General features: G+C 48.1%; 1 long non-coding RNA gene across 1 annotated transcript in view; it reads left to right on the plus strand.

The window, feature by feature from the left end:
- LOC133227114 (uncharacterized) overlaps positions 1–18,961 on the plus strand; it is a 53,163-nt gene that overhangs the window by 13,548 nt on the left and 20,654 nt on the right. The window contains exon 2 of the long non-coding RNA XR_009729727.1: positions 4,752–4,842. This is a non-coding gene — a long non-coding RNA (uncharacterized LOC133227114). The remainder of the gene's footprint in view (positions 1–4,751; positions 4,843–18,961) is intronic.

An 18,961-nucleotide genomic window follows, 5' to 3' on the forward strand; every position in this document is an offset into this window, starting at 1 on the left:
CTTTCTTATCTCTTCTTGCTATTCTTTGGAACTCTGCATTCAGATGTTTATATCTTTCCTTTTCTCTTTTGCCTTTTGCTTCTCTTCTTTTCACAGCTATTTGTAAGGCCTCCCGAGACAGCCATTTTGCTTTTTTGCATTTCTTTTCTATGGGAATGGTCTTGATCCCTGTCTCCTGTACAATGTCACGAACCTCATTCCATAGTTCATCAGGCACTCTATCTATCAGATCTAGGCCCTTAAATCTATTTCTCACTTCCACTGTGTAATCATAAGGGATTTGATTTAGGTCATACCTGAATGGTCTAGTGGTTTTCCCTACTTTCTTCAATTTAAGTCTGAATTTGGCAAATAGGAGTTCATGATCTGAGCCACAGTCAGCTCCTGGTCTTGTTTTTGCTGACTGTATAGAGCTTCTCCATCTTTGGCTGCAAAGAATATAATCAATCTGATTTCAGTGTTGACCATCTGGTGATGTCCATGTGTAGAGTCTTCTCTTGTGTTGTTGGAAGAGGGTGTTTGCTATGACCAGTGCATTTTCTTGGCAAAACTCTGTTAACCTTTGCCCTGCTTCATTCCGTATTCCAAGGCCAAATTTGCCTGTTACTCCAGGTGTTTCTTGACTTCCTACTTTTGCATTCCAGTCCCCTATAATGAAAAGGACATCTTTTTTGGGTGTTAGTTCTAAAAGGTCTTGTAAGTCTTCATAGAACCGTTCAACTTCAGCTTCTTCAGTATTACTGTTTGAGGCATAGACTTGGATTACTGTGATATTGAATGGTTTGCCTTGGAAATGAACAGAGATCATTCTGTCGTTTTTGAGATTGCATCCAAGTCCTGCATTTCTGACTCTTTTGTTGACCATGATGGCTACTGCATTTCTTCTGAGGGATTCCTGCCCGCAGTAGTAGATATAATGGTCATCTGAGTTAAATTCACCCATTCCAGTCCATTTCAGTTCGCTGATTCCTAGAATGTCAACATTCACTCTTGCCATCTCTTGTTTGACCACTTCCAATTTGCCTTGATTCATGGACCTGACATTCCAGGTTCCTATGCAATATTGCTCTTTACAGCATCGGACCTTGCTTCTATAACCAGTCACATCCACAGCTGGGTTTCTTTTTGCTTTGGCTCCATCCCTTCATTCTTTCTGGAGTTATTTCTCCACTGATCTTCAGTAGCATATTGGGCACCTACTGTCCTGGGGAGTTTCTCTTTCAGTATCCTATCATTTTGCCTTTTCATACTGTTCATGGGGTTCTCAAGGCAAGAATACTGAAGTGGTTTGCCATTCCCTTCTCCAGTGGACCACATTCTGTCAGACCTTTCAACCATGACCCGCCCATCTTGGGTTGCCCCACGGGCATGGCTTAGTTTCATTGAGTTAGACAAGGCTGTGGTCCTAGTGTGATTAGATTGACTAGTTTTCTGTGAGTATGGTTTCAGTGTGTCTGCCGTCTGATGCCCTCTTGCAACACCTACCTTCTTACTTGGGTTTCTCTTCCCTTGGGCGTGGGGTATCTCTTCACGGCTGCTCCAGCAAAGCACAGCCACTGCTCGTTACCTTGGACGAGGGTTTAAAAAAAATTATTTACTTAAAAAATTTAGTTTTTTTAATTGAAGGATAATGGATTCACAATATTGTGTTGGTCTCTGCCAGACATCAACATGAATCAGCCATAGGTATACACATGTGCCCTCCCTCTTGAACCTCCCCCCACCTCCCATCCCACCTCTCTACGTCGTCACAGAGCGCTGGGTTTGAACTCCCTGCGTCGCACAGCACATTCCCACTGGCTAGCTGTTATGCATTTTTTGATGTGTGTGCTTCCATGCTCCTGTCTCCATGCACCCCACCATCTCCTCCCCACCTGCGTCCACAAGCCTGCTCTCCATGTCTGCATGCACATAGTTTCATCAGTACTGTCTTTCCGGATTCCATATATGTGTGTGAATGCGCAGTATTTGTTTTTCTCTTTCTGACTGACTTCACTCTGTGTAGTCAGCTCTAGGTTCATCCACCTCTTTAGAACTGGCTCAATTGCACCCATTTTTATGGCTGAGTATTGTTACTTTGTATATATGTACCTCAACTTCTTTATCCATTCATCTGTTGATGGACATCTAGGTTGCGTCCGTGTCCTAGTTACTGTAAATAGCGCTATAATGAATGCTGGGGTACATGTGTCTTTTTCAACTATAGTTTTCTCAGGGTATATGCCAGTAGTGGGATGGTTGGATCGTACGGTAGTTCTTTCCCAGCTTTTTAAGGAATCTTCACACTGCCTTCCTTGGTGGTGTATCAGTTTACATTCCCACCAACAACGCCAGAGGATTCCCTTTCCTCCACACCCTCTCCAGCATTTATTGTTTGTAGACTTTTTGAAAATGGCCATGCTGATTGGTGGGCTTCCCTGATAGTTCAATTGGTAAAGAATCCGCCTGCAATGCAGGAGACCCCAGTTCAATTACTGGGCTGGGAAGATCTCCTGGAGAAGGGATAGGCTACCCACTCCAGTATTCTTGGGTTTCTCTTGTGGCTCAGATGGTAAAGAATCCACCTGCAATGTGGGAGACCTGGATTTGATCCCTGGGTTGGGAAGATCCCCTGGAGAAGGGAAAGGCTTTCCACTCCAGTATTCTGGCCTGCATAGCCCATGGGGTCACAAAGAGTCAGACATGACTGAGTGACTTTCACTTTCACTTTCATTCTGACCAGTGTGAGGTGATAACTCATTGTGGTTTCGATTTGCATTTCTCTAATAATTAGTAATATCGAGCATCTTTTCATGTGTTTATTAGCCAACTGTATGTCTTCTTTGGAGAAATGTCTGCTTAGGTCTCCTGCCCACGTTTTGATTGGGTTGTTTGTTTTTCGGGTATTGAGTTGTATGAGCTTCCAAGCCCCTGGTTTTGATCCTATCAATGAATCACTACTTGTCCACTCTTGAAACCAGCCTGGACTTGCCTTGGAAGAAAAAGATTGCTTGCTATGACTCACAAAGAAACTCTATGCTGACATTAAGATGAAACACAGAAAGGGGATGATGGTGCGGTAAATGACTTAGGAGACGAGCTTTTTTTCATGGCAAAGGAATGGGGTCAAAGCAGTGGCACCAAGGGCCTTCCTTGCCTCATTCTTCCTGCCTCTTCTTTCTCATTTTTTTTTCCTCTTCCAAGCGGCTCTTCAGGTGGGCTGTAGGAACTGAAAGCTCCTGGTAGGAGTCAAGACTGTACGGGATGATTAGAAAAGCTGGGTCCTCGGGGAAATATGTGAGAAGCTCTTTGGATATATTTTCGGAAGCAGTGGAAATGTAAATTTGTATAATTTTCTGCAAAAACCCAAGGAGTTTTAGGCCTAACAGTAGAGCATAGACTTTGGAATCAGCTGAACTTGGGTCTGCCTTTATGAACAATATTTGACCTTAGATTTCTTGGACTCTCAGTTTTCTCATATATTAATAGGTCTAGCCTACTCATGGAATTATTTTGAGGCTTAAATGAAATAATGTGTTCCAGGTGCCTCCCAGAATGCTTGGCACCATAATATACGTTCAATAAATATTAGCTATTAATTTCATTATTGGGCAAATGGCTTCTTCAGGCAGCAGGAGTGTTTGATGAAAGTCCTGAGCCTTACAGAGTAGTGACAACTGGTCTTTTTATCTTCTGCTGTCTACAAGTTGCAGATCCAAAGAGGGAGAGGTGAAATATATATGAATCCATAAACCTTAATTAATATTCTCCCATTAAGTACCTTGCACTGTGTTAGGTTCAGTGGTGCATGAGATGAAATATGAGCATTGCTTCCTGCTTCAGAGAGCCTGTGGTTTATTTGGGAAAGCCAGAGACACAGCCAGATAATGACGGTGAGCGGAGTGTGCAGAAATATAACTCCATGGGAATCATTCAGCTCTGTCCCGGGGACAAATATGCTCACATCCGTCTGCTGTCCTGGGAGTGGAGAGCTTGTGAACAAACAGGGGCTGGGGAGGAAACGGGTGTTGAATCAGAGTACACGTCACCGCAGCCTCTGAAGTGTTGTCTTTGGCCACTGCCTTTAATTGGGGGCAGGAGAGATGTGGAGGACAGGCAAGGTCAGGTGCCAGAACATGACAGGCCAGGTCTTTCAGAGAAGCTTGCATGCGTGCGAGCTAAGTTCTTCAGTCGTGTCGGGCTCTTTGTGACCCCACGGACTGTCACCCACCAGGCTCTTCTGTCCATGGGGTTCTCCAGGCAAGAATACTGGACGGGGTTGCCATGCCCTCCCCCAGGGGATCTTCCTCACCCAGGGGTCAGACATGCATCTCTTGTGTCTCCTGAATTGGCAAGTGAGTTCTTTATCATTTGGGAATCCCTCAAAGAAGCTTAACTCCAAACACGTTTTGTACATAAGCAGGAGTCTGGAGGGATCTGAAATACCCCTTTACTCTGAGTCTGGCTCCTCACAAGCTAGCTTTGACTTCCAGTGGCCTTAAGAACAAGAAATCTGACCTACGTCTTGACCCCAAGGGCAGTACCTATTGGTCTAAGTTCACGTCTGACTCTGATTTCACTCACGATGCTGCCTTTCTTCACTTGCCCTGGGTTTTGAAAAATCTTATCCTTCTTCTCCTGGTATTTGGCCCTTGGCTCATCCTTGGTTAGGGTTCCTCTGCTCTTCAGGGTCTGGTTACTTGTCCTGGCTCTGTCCTGCTAGAGGGTTTAACCTACTGTCTTGAGACTTGAGTTTTGCTTTGGACTTTCAGGGAATGCATCCTTCTGAACGTGACTAGGATGATGGTGATAATGAAGCAAGCAAAGGAAGAGGACGGTCTCAGCCTGGCAATGTTGACACAGGTGAGCTGGGGGTTGGGCAGAGAGCCAGAGGCCACAGACGTGCTGATTAACGACTCTGGGCCCACAGAAGGGTGAAAGGAAGAGGTCATCTTGCATGACCGCATCTTGGTGCCAGCAGCCCATGCCCTTTTAATGCCCAGAGCGCATAATCCTAGAAGAAGTGGGGACACTGGTCTCCAGGCATCATCTACTACAAACCACGCTATCTGCAAAGCTTTCTGCCATGTATTTAATCTTTACACAACTGTCTTGTTTACAGATTACGCTAGATTGTATGTGGCAAAACCAGACTTGGACGCTGGTCCTGTGTTGATTCCATAACCCCTGTATCTACTGTGCCATCGTATGCTCTCCCAGATCTACAGTCTTCTGTCTCAGCATGTCTGGTTCAGGGGGAAAGAGAAAGACAGAAATTTGGGAGAGTAACTAGGTCACTCTAGTGACCTGGTCTAGGTAGGTCTAGGTTGCCTGTGATTTCTCAGGGACAGCTGGGCCTGGGAAACAGGCTGGCGTGGTAGAGTGAGGGGCTTGGACAGGCTGGACCCCTCAGTGTTTCCCAGGCCGGGAGTCTCTTCTCGTGGAGAGCTGTGGTTCTGTGGTGGTGCTCCCTGCCACCCTTGTTATAATGTGTTTTGTGACTTCATTAAACTTTCTTCCCTGGATAGAAATAATAAGGAAGGTAAAATTATAGAATAACACAGAGAAATTATTCAGTGTGAGGATGACTAATAACAGCTAACATGTGCTGAACGCTAATTAAGGGCCTGGCGCTGTTCTGAGCACTTTATAGATGTTAAATCTCCTTTCATCCTCACAGGCCACCTCCCCAGGTAGTTAATATTGACAGACTCATTTTTCAGGCCAAGAGACCAAGGTCATAGAGCTTTGTGTGACAGAGCTGGGATCCAGTCCTGGGTCTGGCTGTCTTCAAAGTCTGTCCTCTGAACCTCAAGAAGACACTGCCTCCCTAAGGAACAGTCAGAGTGAGACTGCATCAGACGGCACAGGCTCGTAGGGACCAAGCCCGATGGAGCCTCTGCCGGGGACCGCAGTGTCTGGGGACTCAAGGCAGAATAATTCAAGGATGATCCCTTAAGGGTTATTTTGGTTATCTCTTGCTATATAAGAAAGCTCCCTTGCATGTAGTATCTTACAAATATGATGATCTGCTCTTTCTCACAGTTCTGGGGGTTAGGGGCTTGGGGCACATTGCTCTTCCCCTTCTCCTGGTACAGACGGAGGTCACTGCCTCAGCCGCACGAAGCTGGCAGCTGGGCTGTCCTGCCAGGCCGCGGCCTGACCCAGTGTCGGGGGCTCAGAGCTTCCCATGGGGCGCTTCCCTGCCGCTGGCTGGGCTGGCCCACAGCACGGTGGCGGCAGGGCGGGCTTCTGAGACGAGGAGCTGGAGACCAGCCGCCCTCCTGGGGCTTGGGACTGGCCCACGGTCACCCCTGCGGTTTGTTATTGGTCAAACAAGGCACGCGAGGAGCCGTCAGTAAAACGTATGCTGCTGGGACGTCCCTGGAGGACTCTGCGCTTCCAAGGCAGGCGGCACAGTTTGATCCTCGGTCAGGGAACTAAGATCCTGCCTGCCCACGGTGTCGCCAAAAAATACTACATTCCACACCTGGTGCCCAGCTAAACTTTAATTTCAGACAAGCAATCAATTTTGGCTTGTGTCCCATGCAATACTGAGGTACACTTAATCTGAAAAACTTTTCATTGTTTATCCGAAATTCAATTTTAAGTGGACATCTGTATTTTTATCTGCTAAATCTGGCAATCCTAGTCTCGAGACTAGAGCAGATTCCATGGGACGCAGGCCTCCCCTGACCCCAGGCCTGATGGGAGGAGGGCCCGGACTTTCAGAGAAGGAGGGAGCTAACAGTCTCCATCCTTGGAGACTCTTCGCTTATGTGTCCACAAAATACTTCCTAAGTAGTGCAGACAATGTAGCGGTTGGACATTCCCGGGTCTGTTTCAATCTTGATTCTGCAGCTTTTCAATGTGTGACCCCAGGCAAGTTATTTTACCCTTCTGTGACTCAGTTTTCTTATCCTAAGAATGGGGCTATCTGGAGTTTGTGCCTCGTGAGGGCTGTTGGTAGAATTTTGTGAGGAAATGGAGACACAGTGCCTTGTAGACAGAAGGTGTTTGATAAACATTGGCTGTAATTAAGGCAGGATTTTAAGTGAAGCTCTGGGTAACGTTTCAGTCCTACGGGGTCAGAGATGAGGGGGCAAAGGGGCCCCTGCTCCCACCCTTCACTGTCTCTTGGAGGATCGCACCCAAGTTAAGCGCAGTTTTTTCATTTAGTTTTTCTCTTTGGCTGTGCTGGGTGAGCACGGCAGCAGGTGGATGGTGCTGGCTCAATTGCCTGTGGTGTGTGGGATCTTAGTGCCCCTAGCGGGGACTGAACCTGTGTCCGCTGGATGGGAAGGCGGATTTTTCACCCCTGGACCTTCAGGGAAGTCCCTCCAGCGCTGTCTCTAATACTGTCCTAGTGCTGGTGGAGTGGCCAGTGGGCCTGTTTCTTTCCTCAGGTTTGCCCCAGACACAACACACGTGTGATGCAAGTACGTTAGAAAATCTCCCCACGTCAGGGAATATTTGCACGGCTTTGTTACTTTCCCAGCCTTGTTTCTGAGCTTCGTGTTGCGCAGAGGATGCGTCCCCAGGAGAAACGTAAAGGGAAATAGCAGAGTTTACCGTGAAGCAAATATTGGGTTGCAGGAGCGAAGGCTGAGAAATTGGGCCTTTGAAGAAAAGCACTAGCAGGGTCCCTCCCACCTGAGCTTCAGATAAGAGGGAGGAACCTCCAGGCTCCTTGAAATGCAGGCGCCTCTGGAGCCTGAGAAAGAGTACGGACCAGCTCGACTGCGTTCTGGAGGGATGCTCTGGCCCTTGTCACATCTGTGAGCGGCTGTCAGCCCCAGAGCAGATGGGCGATCAATGAGCCGGAGCCACTGATCTTGGGCAGATGCAGAACCGTGAGCTCATGTTGAGTTGGATTTAGCCGTGGATTGCGCTGGTCACACTGAGTGACCGCTCTGGCTTCCCAAGGAGTCCCGCCATGGGCACCCGGGGACGGAGCAGCCAGGGCGGCCTCCCACCCTGGGGTGAATGTCTGAGCCCAGCTCCTGTGCTGGGAGTCAGAAGGTGGAGAGAGGCATGAAGACAGAGGTGTCAGAGGGGACTGATGAGAAATCTGAAGGATCCTATCCCACCTGCTGGCCCTCAAGTCTGTCTCTGGCCTTCCTTGAGCACGACTTAAGAGCCTGCGGGTCTTGCTCACATCTTTTGTTTTACCGAGGGCTTTGTAAATTCCGTGATTGGGTCATTTTTACAAAGAGTGGCAGTTTTGAGCTCTGAAGCGCTGCGAGTAGAATAGCACACTCTGCTGCATTCAATAGTAACCCCCGAGGAGAGCCACACTGTTCAAGCTCTGAGGTCCTGCTTCGAACGCAGCGTTTATGGGGCATAGGGCTTTCTGGGTGATACTGATTCTGGAGGGCTGGCCTTGAAACCTGTCTCTCAAATTATCAAACATCATATTTAACATGCATCTCAGAGTAGAAGAACGGGGTCTGAGGTTGACTGGTCCCCCTCCATGGAGCAAATTCAGCTTTCTAGGGCTTATCCATACCCTGACTGTGAGTCAGGCTTTTGGTGTTGCTGTTTGGTTGCTAAGTCATGTCTGACTCTTCGGGACCTCACGAGCTGTAGCCTGCTAGGCTCCTCTGTCCTGGAGTTTGCTCAGATTCGGGTCCACTGAGTCAGTGATGCTGTCCAAGCATCTCATCCTTTGCCACTCCCTTCTCCTTTGCCTTCAGTATTTCCCATCATTGGGCTCTTTTCCAATGAGTTGGCTCCAATGAGTCAGGCTTGCTTCCCATCTAACTCAGCTCCTTGGGACTGGCCAGTTTCTCTGAGGTTCCAGAGAGGGGAGGGATGAAACAGGGTGTGGGTGTGGCCACCGTTCAGTATCCTGTGGAGAAGGCAGGATGGCCAAGCCCTAGTGGGATCCATGAATCTTCTGGAGGGGATCTAACCCTCTGCTCTCCTTGTGCTGCTGGCTGTCTCTGAGCAGCTCCAGCTGGAAACGCCCTCAGCCTGTCCTGAATTCTTTCTGCAAGGGAAGGCCCCTCATTTACCTCATTTTGGTTCCTTCCATCTTGCCCCAGGTTGTCCCTTGGGGTGGTGTCTTGAGAGCATCACACCCGGTGAGTGAAGCTGTCAGCCACTGGAGAGGTTGGGTTTCCCACTGAAGGCCCCGGTGCCAGGCCGACGCCCCACCTCACGCAGTGCTCCTCCCGCGAAGACCGTTGCTGCTGCTGTTTAGTCTGAGTCATGTCCGACTCTTTGCGACCCCATGGACTGTAGCCCTCCAGGCTCCTCTGTCCTTGGGATTTCCCAGAAAAGAATGCTGGGGTGAGTTGCCATTTCCTTCTTCAGGAGATCTTCCTGATCCAGGGACCGAACCCATATCTCCTGCATTGGCAGTCGGATTCTTTGTCCCGAGTCACCTAGAAGCCCAGGAAGTCCTTCAGGGTTCAGTCAGTTCAGTTCAGTTCAGTTCAGTCACTCAGTCGTGTCTGACTCTTTGCAACCCCATGAATCGCAGCACACCAGGCCTCCCTGTCCATCACCAACTCCCAGAGTTCACTCAGACTCACATCCATTGAGTCAGTGATACCATCCAGCCATCTCATCCTCTGTTGTCCCCTTCTCCTCCTTCCCTCAATCCCTCCCAGCATCAGAGTCTTTTCCAATGAGTCAACTCTTCGCATGAGGTGGCCAAAGTACTGGAGTTTCAGCTTCAGCATCAGTCCTTCCAATAAACACCCAGAACTGATCTTTAGGATGGACTGGTTGGATCTCCTTGCAGTCCAAGGGATTCTCAAGAGTCTTCTCCAACACCACAGTTCAAAAGTATCAATTCTTTGGCGCTCAGCTTTCTTCACAGTCCAACTCTCACATCCATACAAGACCACTGGAAAAACCATAGCCTTGACTAGACGGACCTTTGTTGGCAAAGTAATGTCTCTGCTTTTGAATATGCCATCTAGGTTGGTCATAACTTTCCTTCCAAGGAGTAAGCGTCTTTTAATTTCATGGCTGCAGTCACCATCTGCAGTGATTTTGGAGCCCAGAAAAATAAAGTCTGACACTGTTTCCACTGTTTCCCCATATATTTCCCATGAAGTTAGTTTAAATGAATTTGAGACGCTTGAGAACATGATGAATGTCTAGGAGATTCAAAGTGATTTATCCCCTTTCCATCTGTAAACAGGAGACTTTAGAGATCATCTTTGTTCCGCATAGACTAGACCTGAGGTCCTGCAAGGCCAACTTTTCTCAGGTGACAGAAGCGGTCATTGGTAACAGTAACCACTCATTCAACACTGGCTGTTGGCAGGGACCTTGATCCACTGTAGCCCAGCGCTTTGGCTGCCTGGTCAGGACCACAAACTGGTCTTCATTTCAGCATTTATGGCTTGATCGGCCCCTAACTTTAGCTTCACTTCCACCCAATGGAAAGTTCTAGATCTTCAGGTACTCGGTGGGCTCTGGGTGCTCTGAAGATGTGTAAAGAAAAATTCAATTCAAATGCTCTTGAGAGAGGTAACACTTTGACTGAATTTCCAGTCTTCCAGCAGACTTAGGTGAAGGCAGAGGAGAGAGCTGGGCTGCGTTTGCAGAGGGCAGGGAGTGTGGGGCTGTAGGAGCTGGATGCCTGTTCTCCCTGGCCGACACTGCTGTGCTGTCAGCTGCTCCTGCACTCAGCCCTCTGCCTGTCTTTCCCCCGTGCTTCTTCCGATTCTCACCAGTCAAATTTCTGGGGAACCTGTTTACTCCTTAGCCTGTGACCTGGTTGCCTAGGGCTTTGAGGCAACCTTCGTTCAGCAACTGGTGAAGTTAGGAGGCAGAGTCTGGGATTACAGGGCAGTGAGGAGGGGCTGGCACCCCTCTCTCGCTTCCCTGGTCTCCTGTGGGTCCTTGCTCAAAGGGAAATTATCATTCAAAGAAAACTTTCTCGTTAAGCGAATGGCTTATTTTCGTGGAACGATTGCAGCCCCTAACCTCCTGAGTCTGAGATGGTAGGAGACTGGCTGGAGCTTGCTCTCTTCTTAGTTTATGTGATGGTTAATTTTATGTGTCAATTTGGCCAAGCAAAAGAATGCTCGAGAGCTCATAAAATGTTCCTGGGCATCTGTGAAGGGTTTCTGGAAGAGATCAGCTTTATAATTGGGGACTGAGTAAAGAAGATGACCCTCACCAGCGTGGGTGGGCATCAGCCAGTCATTTGAGGGCCTGATTAGACCAAAAAGGCCAAGAAGGGGCGACTCGGCTGTTTTGGTTGGAGCTGGAAGTTCTGCTCTCAGACATTGATTTTCCTGGTTCCTGAGCCTTCAGATTCCCACCACGGCTTTCATCGGTGGGCCCTGGCTTTTAGGTTTTTGTATTCAGACTAAATTACAGCACTGTCTTCTTCTACTTCTCCAGCTTGCAGATGGCAGATTGTGGATCTCAGCTTTCATAATTGCATGAGCCAACTCTTATAATAAATCTCCATTTTTATGTCTCTGTATATATCCAGTTGGTTCTGCTTCTCTGGAGAAGCCTATACAGTATGTTAAGAAAAATGATCTCAAGCTTGTACATAAAGCAGGGAGATGATTCCAACATGATTACTAGGCATTGATCAGTAGGTTCACCCGGGATTAACAAGTTTTTTAGGAAAACATTCCACTTTGGCATCTGTGAATTTACAGGTGAACACTTTGTCTGGGAGAGGTGCAATCTCTTCGGCTTCTTCACAGGGCTGAAGCCCAGTGCTGTGGCCTGCAATGCAACCTGCCTAAGTTTGCCCTTTTCCCCTCCCTATCAGAACCTAAAATGGTCAGAGTTTGTTTTCCCCCATTTCCTCATTTATATTATCCACATTCCTGATCCCAAGCTTTTCCCGCTGTCCCTGAATGAGTCATAAACTGAAGTCATTCAGTGGATTAAGGAACTCGGACTGAGGTGAGCCGGCAAAGCACAACACACACTCACAGCCCTTTCCTGCCGCTTCCCGCGCCCCAGGAATGTTCTCAGGAGTGTGGGGACACCCCCACGCTGGACTGGGGTTCACGCTAATTCCATTTGAATCCTCCAAAGATACGGAGCCTCAGCTGACATCGGGGTTTCACAGTAAATTGCACCTCTTTTTCGTTCTCTTAAATCAGTAAGACTGGTGTCTGTTTCAATAAAATTAGGGTTTTATCTAAAAACATACAGATAGTTTCTAATTGAAAAAAGTTATATGGTCTTTCGGTCTGTAATATTGCTTCATTGGTCATTTACATAGAAACGATAGCTCACTACTGCTTTAGAGCAGGTTTTAGTCCAAGGCTAATTAGAGATTTCTGTACTGGGGCCTCCATTCTCTGCTGCATGTCGAGTGACTACTCTCCTCCGTCTGTAGTTGAACACCACGTGGATTATTACTTCAGTAGCGTTTATTCAGAAGGGCAACATACCTTGTAGAGCCTTACGGGGAAGGTCGCTTTGGTTGAAATATGCCGTTTTCACTGTTTGGCATTCAATGAACCTTTCTATATTTGAGAACTCTCAAAACAAGAAGCAGATAGAGTCTAGCTCTGCCTTCTACCTCCCGGGGGCCTGTAAGATAGAAGTACGGATGGAGGAGATGAGCATCTGTGTGCTATCTATGCTGAATGTGGTTAATACATCAAGAGATATAGAATAGGCCAAGAAAGGCAGGATTGCATTTTTTTTTCCTTCCAGATTGAGTTGGTGTAGTGTATTCTTGGTTACCAGAATACTTAGAGCTTTGGGGCTTTGAGACGGTTAATATTCATGGTGTGTATGACAGCACGATACGGGACTGCGTGATCTTAATAACGTGAATATGGTACTCAGTGGAGAAAATGCACAGATGACACCCAGCAGGGCGTGTCAGATGGTCAACTGCTTGTGATTATGAACGACTGCGTTTTGCTTCTGTGCTTTTTGCTTTCCTATTATGCACACATTAACTTTTAAGAAACAAATGTTAAAACCCTTCAAAAAAGAGATATAGAATAGCTATGCTGCCAGACAGGTGAATGCTGCTTAGGACCTGAGCCTCGAGGAAGTGATGAGAGGTCTAGGATCAGCAGGAGATGACATGCAGTTGGATGCTGTAGAGGGTGGTGTGGTGGCCAGAGCAGCTGGCTCTGTCCAGCGCTGAGTGGTGCTGAAAGCTCAGGGCAGTAATGCCAGCCGCAGCCCTGGAGAATGCACAGAGGTGAAGCTCCTTATGTGGCATCCTACACAGACCACCCTGTGGCAGGGGCTTAGCTGTGTCTTCCTGCTCTTGGTTCTTGTCCCGGCTGGGTTCTCTAGGCTTCTCTTCTATGCTATGGTCTTCTGGAGGCCTCTCTAACAAATTCGCTTTCTGCTTAGGTTAAGGACCCTAAGTAGTACAGCAGCCTTGACATCTTTATTCCGTAGGCTGTAGACCGGCGGGTTCAGCATGGGGATCACGATGGTGTAGAACACAGAGAGGATCTTGTTGTAGGCTGACACACTTTCCAGGTTGGGTTGCACATACACAAGGAACACAGACCCATAGAAAAGGCAGAGGGCAGTGAGGTGGGAGGCACAGGTGGAGAAGGCCTTGCGCTGGGCCTCCAGCGACCTCATCCCACAGATGGTGACCAGGATGTAGGCATAAGAGACCAAGATGACTGAGACTGTGGGGACGGTGGTCAAGGCGGAAAAGATGAGCAGGATGACGTTGGCCACAGTGGTGTCTGAGCAGGCCAGTTGGAGCACAGGGGGGATGTCACAGAAGTAATGGTCAATGACGTTGGGACCACAGTAGGGCAAGCTGAAGACATTCCCTGTCTGCACTGCTGAAATGAATCCCCCCACAGCATAGGTGAGCCCCACCAGCTGGACACACAAACGCTGGGACATGATGCTGTGGTACAGGAGAGGGTGGCAGATGGCCACAAATCGGTCATAAGCCATGATGGACAAGAGCACACACTCCCCAGAGCCATGGAGGGTCATGAGAGCCATCTGGACCACACAGCCCTCGAAGGAGATGGACTGGTCAACAGTGAGGAAGCTGATCAGCAGCCTGGGGGTGAACAAGGAGGAATTGCAGACGTCAAGGAAGGAAAGCACACTCAGGAGGAAGTACATGGGGGTGTGGAGGGTGCTGCTGGCTCGGATGACATCTATGAGGCCCAGGTTGCCCACCAGAGTCACCAGGTAGATCAGCAGGAAGGTGGCAAAGAGCAGCTGCTTTTGGTCTGCCCGGTCTGTGAGCCCCAGCAGGATGAATCTGGGCACTGTGCTGTGGTTCTGTCCCGAGGCCATTCCACTGGGGTGTTTCCTACATGACAAAGAAGAAGAGAAACAAGGACGCTAACTCTCCCATCCAAGGGGTATACTTCAATGTCTGTGTGCCCAGTTGCTCAGTGATGTCCATCTCTTTGCGATCCCATGGACTGTGGACCACCAGGCTCTTCTGTCCACAGGATTTCCCTGGCAAGAATACTGAAATAGCTTGCCATTACCAACTCCATGGGCTCTTCCTGACCCAGGGATCAAACCCTTGTCTCTTGTACCTCCTCTATTGACAGGAGGGTTCTTTACCACTGCACCATCTGGGAAGCCAGTAGCCTTTAATATCTCCTACTAACCTCACCATAGAGCTGCCAGAACTTACACAGGACTGGGAAAGAGACTCTTGGAGGGCACAAATAGAACCTTGAGCAATAGGACCCAGGAGAAAGGAGCAGCGACCCCACAAGAGACTGACCCAGACTTGCCTGTGAGTGTCCAGGAATCTGCAGAGGAGGCGTGGGTTGACAGTGGCCTGCTGCGGGGTTGGGGGCACTGAGTGTAGCAGTGCATGCTTGGGATCTTTGGAAGGGGGTCACCTTTATCTTCATTACCTTCACCATAGTTTGGCCCCAGGTAAATAGCAGGGAGGGAACACAGCTCCACCCATCAACAGAAAGTGAAGTGAAGTTGAAAGTGAAGTTGCTCAGTTGTGTTGGAGAACTGTGGACTGTGACCCTATGGACTGTAGCCTACCAGGCTCCTCTGTCCATGGGATTTTCCAGGCAAGAATACTGGAGTGGGTTGCCATTGCCTTCTCCAGGGGATCTTCCCCACCCAGGGATCAAAGCCAGATCTCCTTATTTGCAGTCAGATATTTTACCATCTAAGCCACCAGGGAAAAACTGGATTAAAGATTTACTGAACATGCCCCCACCCATCAGAACAAGACCCAGTTTTCCCCTGAGTCAGTCTCTCCCATCAGGAAGCTTCCATAAGCCTCTTATCCTTCTCCATCAGAGGGCAGACAGAATGGATACCACAATCACAGAAAACTAGCCAATCTGATCACATGGACCACAGCCTTGTCTAACTCAATGAACCTATGAGCCATGCCATGTGGGGCCACCCAAGATGGACAGGTCATGGTGGAGAGTTCTGCCAAAGTGTGGTCCACTGGAGAAGGGAATGGCAAACCACTTCAGTATTCTTGCTTTGAGAACCCCATGAACAGTGTGAAAAGGCAAAAAGATAGGACACTGAAAGATGAACTCCCCAGGTTGGTAGGTGCCCAATATGCTACTGGAGATCGGTGGAGAAATAACTCCAGAAAGAATGAAGAGACAGAGCCAAAGCAAAAAGAACACCCAGTTGCAGATGTGACTGGTGATAGAAGCAAGGTCCGATGCTGTAAAGAGCAATATTGCATAGGAACCTGGAATGTTAGGTCCGTGAATCAAGGCAAATTGGAAGTGGTCAAACAGGAGATGGCAAGAGTGAACGTCGACATTCTAGGAATCAGTGAACCAAAATGGACTGGAATGGGTGAATTTAACTCAGATGACCATTATATCCAAATAGGAAAAGGAGTATGTCAAGGCTGTATATTGTCACCCTGCTTATTTAACTTATATGCAGAGTACATCATGAGAAACGCTGGGCTGGAAGAAACACAAGCTGAAATCAAGATTGCTGGGAGAAATATCAATAACCTCAGATATGCAGATGACACCACCCTTATGGAAGAAAGTGAAGAGGAACTAAAAAGCCTCTTGATGAAAAGTGAAAGTGGAGAGTGAAAAAGTTGGCTTAAAGCTCAACATTCAGAAAACGAAGATCATGGCATCCGGTCCCATCACTTCATGGGAAATAGATGGGGAAACAGTGGAAACAGTGTCAGACTTTATTTTTTTGGGCTCCAAAATCACTGCAGATGGTGACTGCAGCCATGAAATTAAAAGATGCTTACTCCTTTGAAGGAAAATTATGACCAACCTAGACAGTATATTAAAAAGCAGAGACATTACTTTGCCAACAAAGGTCTGTCTAGTCAAGACTGTGGTTTTTCACATCTTCCCTGTAGCTCAGATGCTAAAGACTGTGGTTTTTCCAGTGGTCATGTATGGATGTGAGAGTTGGACTATAGAGAAAGCTGAGAGCCAAAGAATGATGCTTTTGACTGTGGTGTTGGAGAGGACTCTTGAGAGTCCCTTGGACTGCAAGGAAATCCAACTAGTCCATACTAAAGGAAATCGGTCCTGAATATTCACTGGAAGGAGTGATGCTGAAGCTGAAACTCCCATACTTTGGCCACCTGATGTGAAGAGCTGACTCAATGGAAAACTGACTCTTTGGAGAAGACCCTGATGCTGGGAAAGATTGGGGGCAGGAGGAGAAGGGGACGACAGAGGATGAGATGGTTGATGGCATCACCGACTCAATGGCCGTGAGTTTGAGTAAACTCCGGGAGGTGGTGATGGACAGGGAGGCCTGGTGTGCTGCAGTCCATGAGGTCACAAAGATTTGGACACGACTAAGTGACTGAACTGGGAACTGAACATCTGAAAAGCCACTTCTCTTTCATAGTGGCAGACTGCTCTCCAAATCCCACACCATTCCCATGATGTGGCAATCCGGCTTTGTGTGATGTCATTGTGTGATGTCACACAATGTGTGCTAAGTGTTCCCTGTCCCTCTTAAGACAGTGTCTAAATTATTTATCTTTCAGATGTTCTCAGTGAAACACCCCTGTGCTACCCTGCTCTCCATTTACCCTTTAGCAAATCTGAACAGCTTACTTCTACAAGCATACCATGTTATTGCAAATGTCTAAGTTTTCAGAAATTCTATATTATCACCTTGGAATATCCTTGGGTCTCTCTGTATCCGGCTTGAGGTCTGTTCCTTTCCTCTGTCCCTGAATTTCACAGATACTCCTTTAGCTGAATTAATTGGACCATACTTTAACATAGAAAATGCCCATCCAATGTCACTCAGCCACAAAAAAGAAGGAAATAACTCCAGCAACAAGGATGGACCTGGAGATCCCCACACTCGTGACCTTGGACCTAGAGATCACCGCACTCGTGACCTACCAGATGTGGGTCTGGTTCCCGTTCTTCCACACTTGGTGCCGTGATCCTGGCAGGTCACTTGGAGAAAGCTGGGTCCTATGGGCTCACCTGCAAAGTGCAAAGGACAGCTCTTGGCTGGGTTTAGAGAGTCACAGATGGTTAAGACAGAGGTACTTTGACAAGAACGAGGTGCTTATAATAATCCTGGCTGGTGGTGGAGGGAGGAGGAAATATGATGATGGAGGAGAAAAATATTTGTTGAACGTCTGCTCTGGGCTGTTCTCCAGGCTGGGTGCCCCCCTCTACCCTGATCTCATCTGAGAGGAGAGTAACCTGCTTGAGGTCCCAAATGGATGACCTCATGTTTGAACCTGGATGACCATAGAGAGAGGCCCTGACATCATCCCCTCTTCACTAGGTAGGAATCACAGCCTCAGGAAAGAAAGCAAATAACAGCAGCTGGGAAATAACTTCCTGAGAATCGAGAGACGGCGTAGGGTGACTAGAGAGCAGAGTGCCGTGCTGTGTTCAGTCGCTCGGCCGTGTCTGACTCTGTGACGCCATGGCCTGTAGCCCGCCAGGCTTCTCTGTCCATGGCGATTGTCCAGGCGAGAATACTGGAGTGGGTTGCCGTGCCATCCTCCAGGGGATCATCCCAATCCAGGGATCAAACCCAGGTCTCCCAGATTTCAGGCAGATTCTTTACTGACTGAGCCACCAGGGAAACCCAGAGAAGATCAGTAAAGCCTATTAATTCAGGCAGCCTAAGCCAGGTACCTAAACTACAAATAACTCAGGAGAACAGAACGCGTCCTAAGTATAGTGTGGGCTTCTTACAAGAAGACCTTTCACGGGAAGCCATTGTTCTCCCACCTTAGGTTTCAGGTGTACATTGCAGCTCAGCCATCGGTTACAGGAGGGTCCTGGTTCTCCCACCTTAGGTTTCAGGTGTACATTGCAGCTCAGCCATCGGTTACAGGAGGGTCCTGGTTCTCCCACCTTAGGTTTCAGGTGTACATTGCAGCTCAGCCATCCGATTACAGGAGGGCCCTGGACTTTCACCCTTCACCCAGCCTCCAGCCTCCAAGGGTGACCCAGGTGTGCAGTGTTTCTTCCACTTCCAGGGGACTCAACTGGCAGTTCTTGCCCTCTGTGGATGATCTCTGGGCTCCCATAAGGGAAATCAGGGCCCCAAGAGCATCCAGCCTCTGAAGCCACACCTTTCAGGGTCTCCCCAGCAATGACACGAGGCAGAGCTACTCTGGTCCCTTTCCAAGAGCTGACTCAGCTGGGAACTCACCAAGAGGGTACATGAAAATGTTGAGTGAATCAATTTCATTGAATTTTGGGGGTGGATGGAGGTACGGTGAGAACAAGGGGATTACCTTTCAATTTTAATTTCTGTTTTCGTTTTGAATGGAAATAGGTTTCTATGGTACAAAATTCAGAAGGGACAACAGTGAAAATAAGCCCTCCCATCCTCTTGCTTATGGGTCTTCAGTCACTCACCCCTCTCCTGAAATCTATCAGTGCCTTGTGGATTTGCTCATGGCCAGTCATTGCTCAGATGAGCAGTAAGTGTGTATATATCCTCCTTTTCTTTTAAAATATGCAAATGGCAGCAAGCCATTCCATTGTTCTGGATCTTGTTTTTCTTTTTAAGCCATGTTATCTTGGAGATCTTTCCACGTTAGTAATTA

This window comes from Bos javanicus, chromosome 15 (assembly GCF_032452875.1).
Source record: "Bos javanicus breed banteng chromosome 15, ARS-OSU_banteng_1.0, whole genome shotgun sequence".
NCBI classification, from domain to species: Eukaryota; Metazoa; Chordata; class Mammalia; order Artiodactyla; family Bovidae; genus Bos; species Bos javanicus.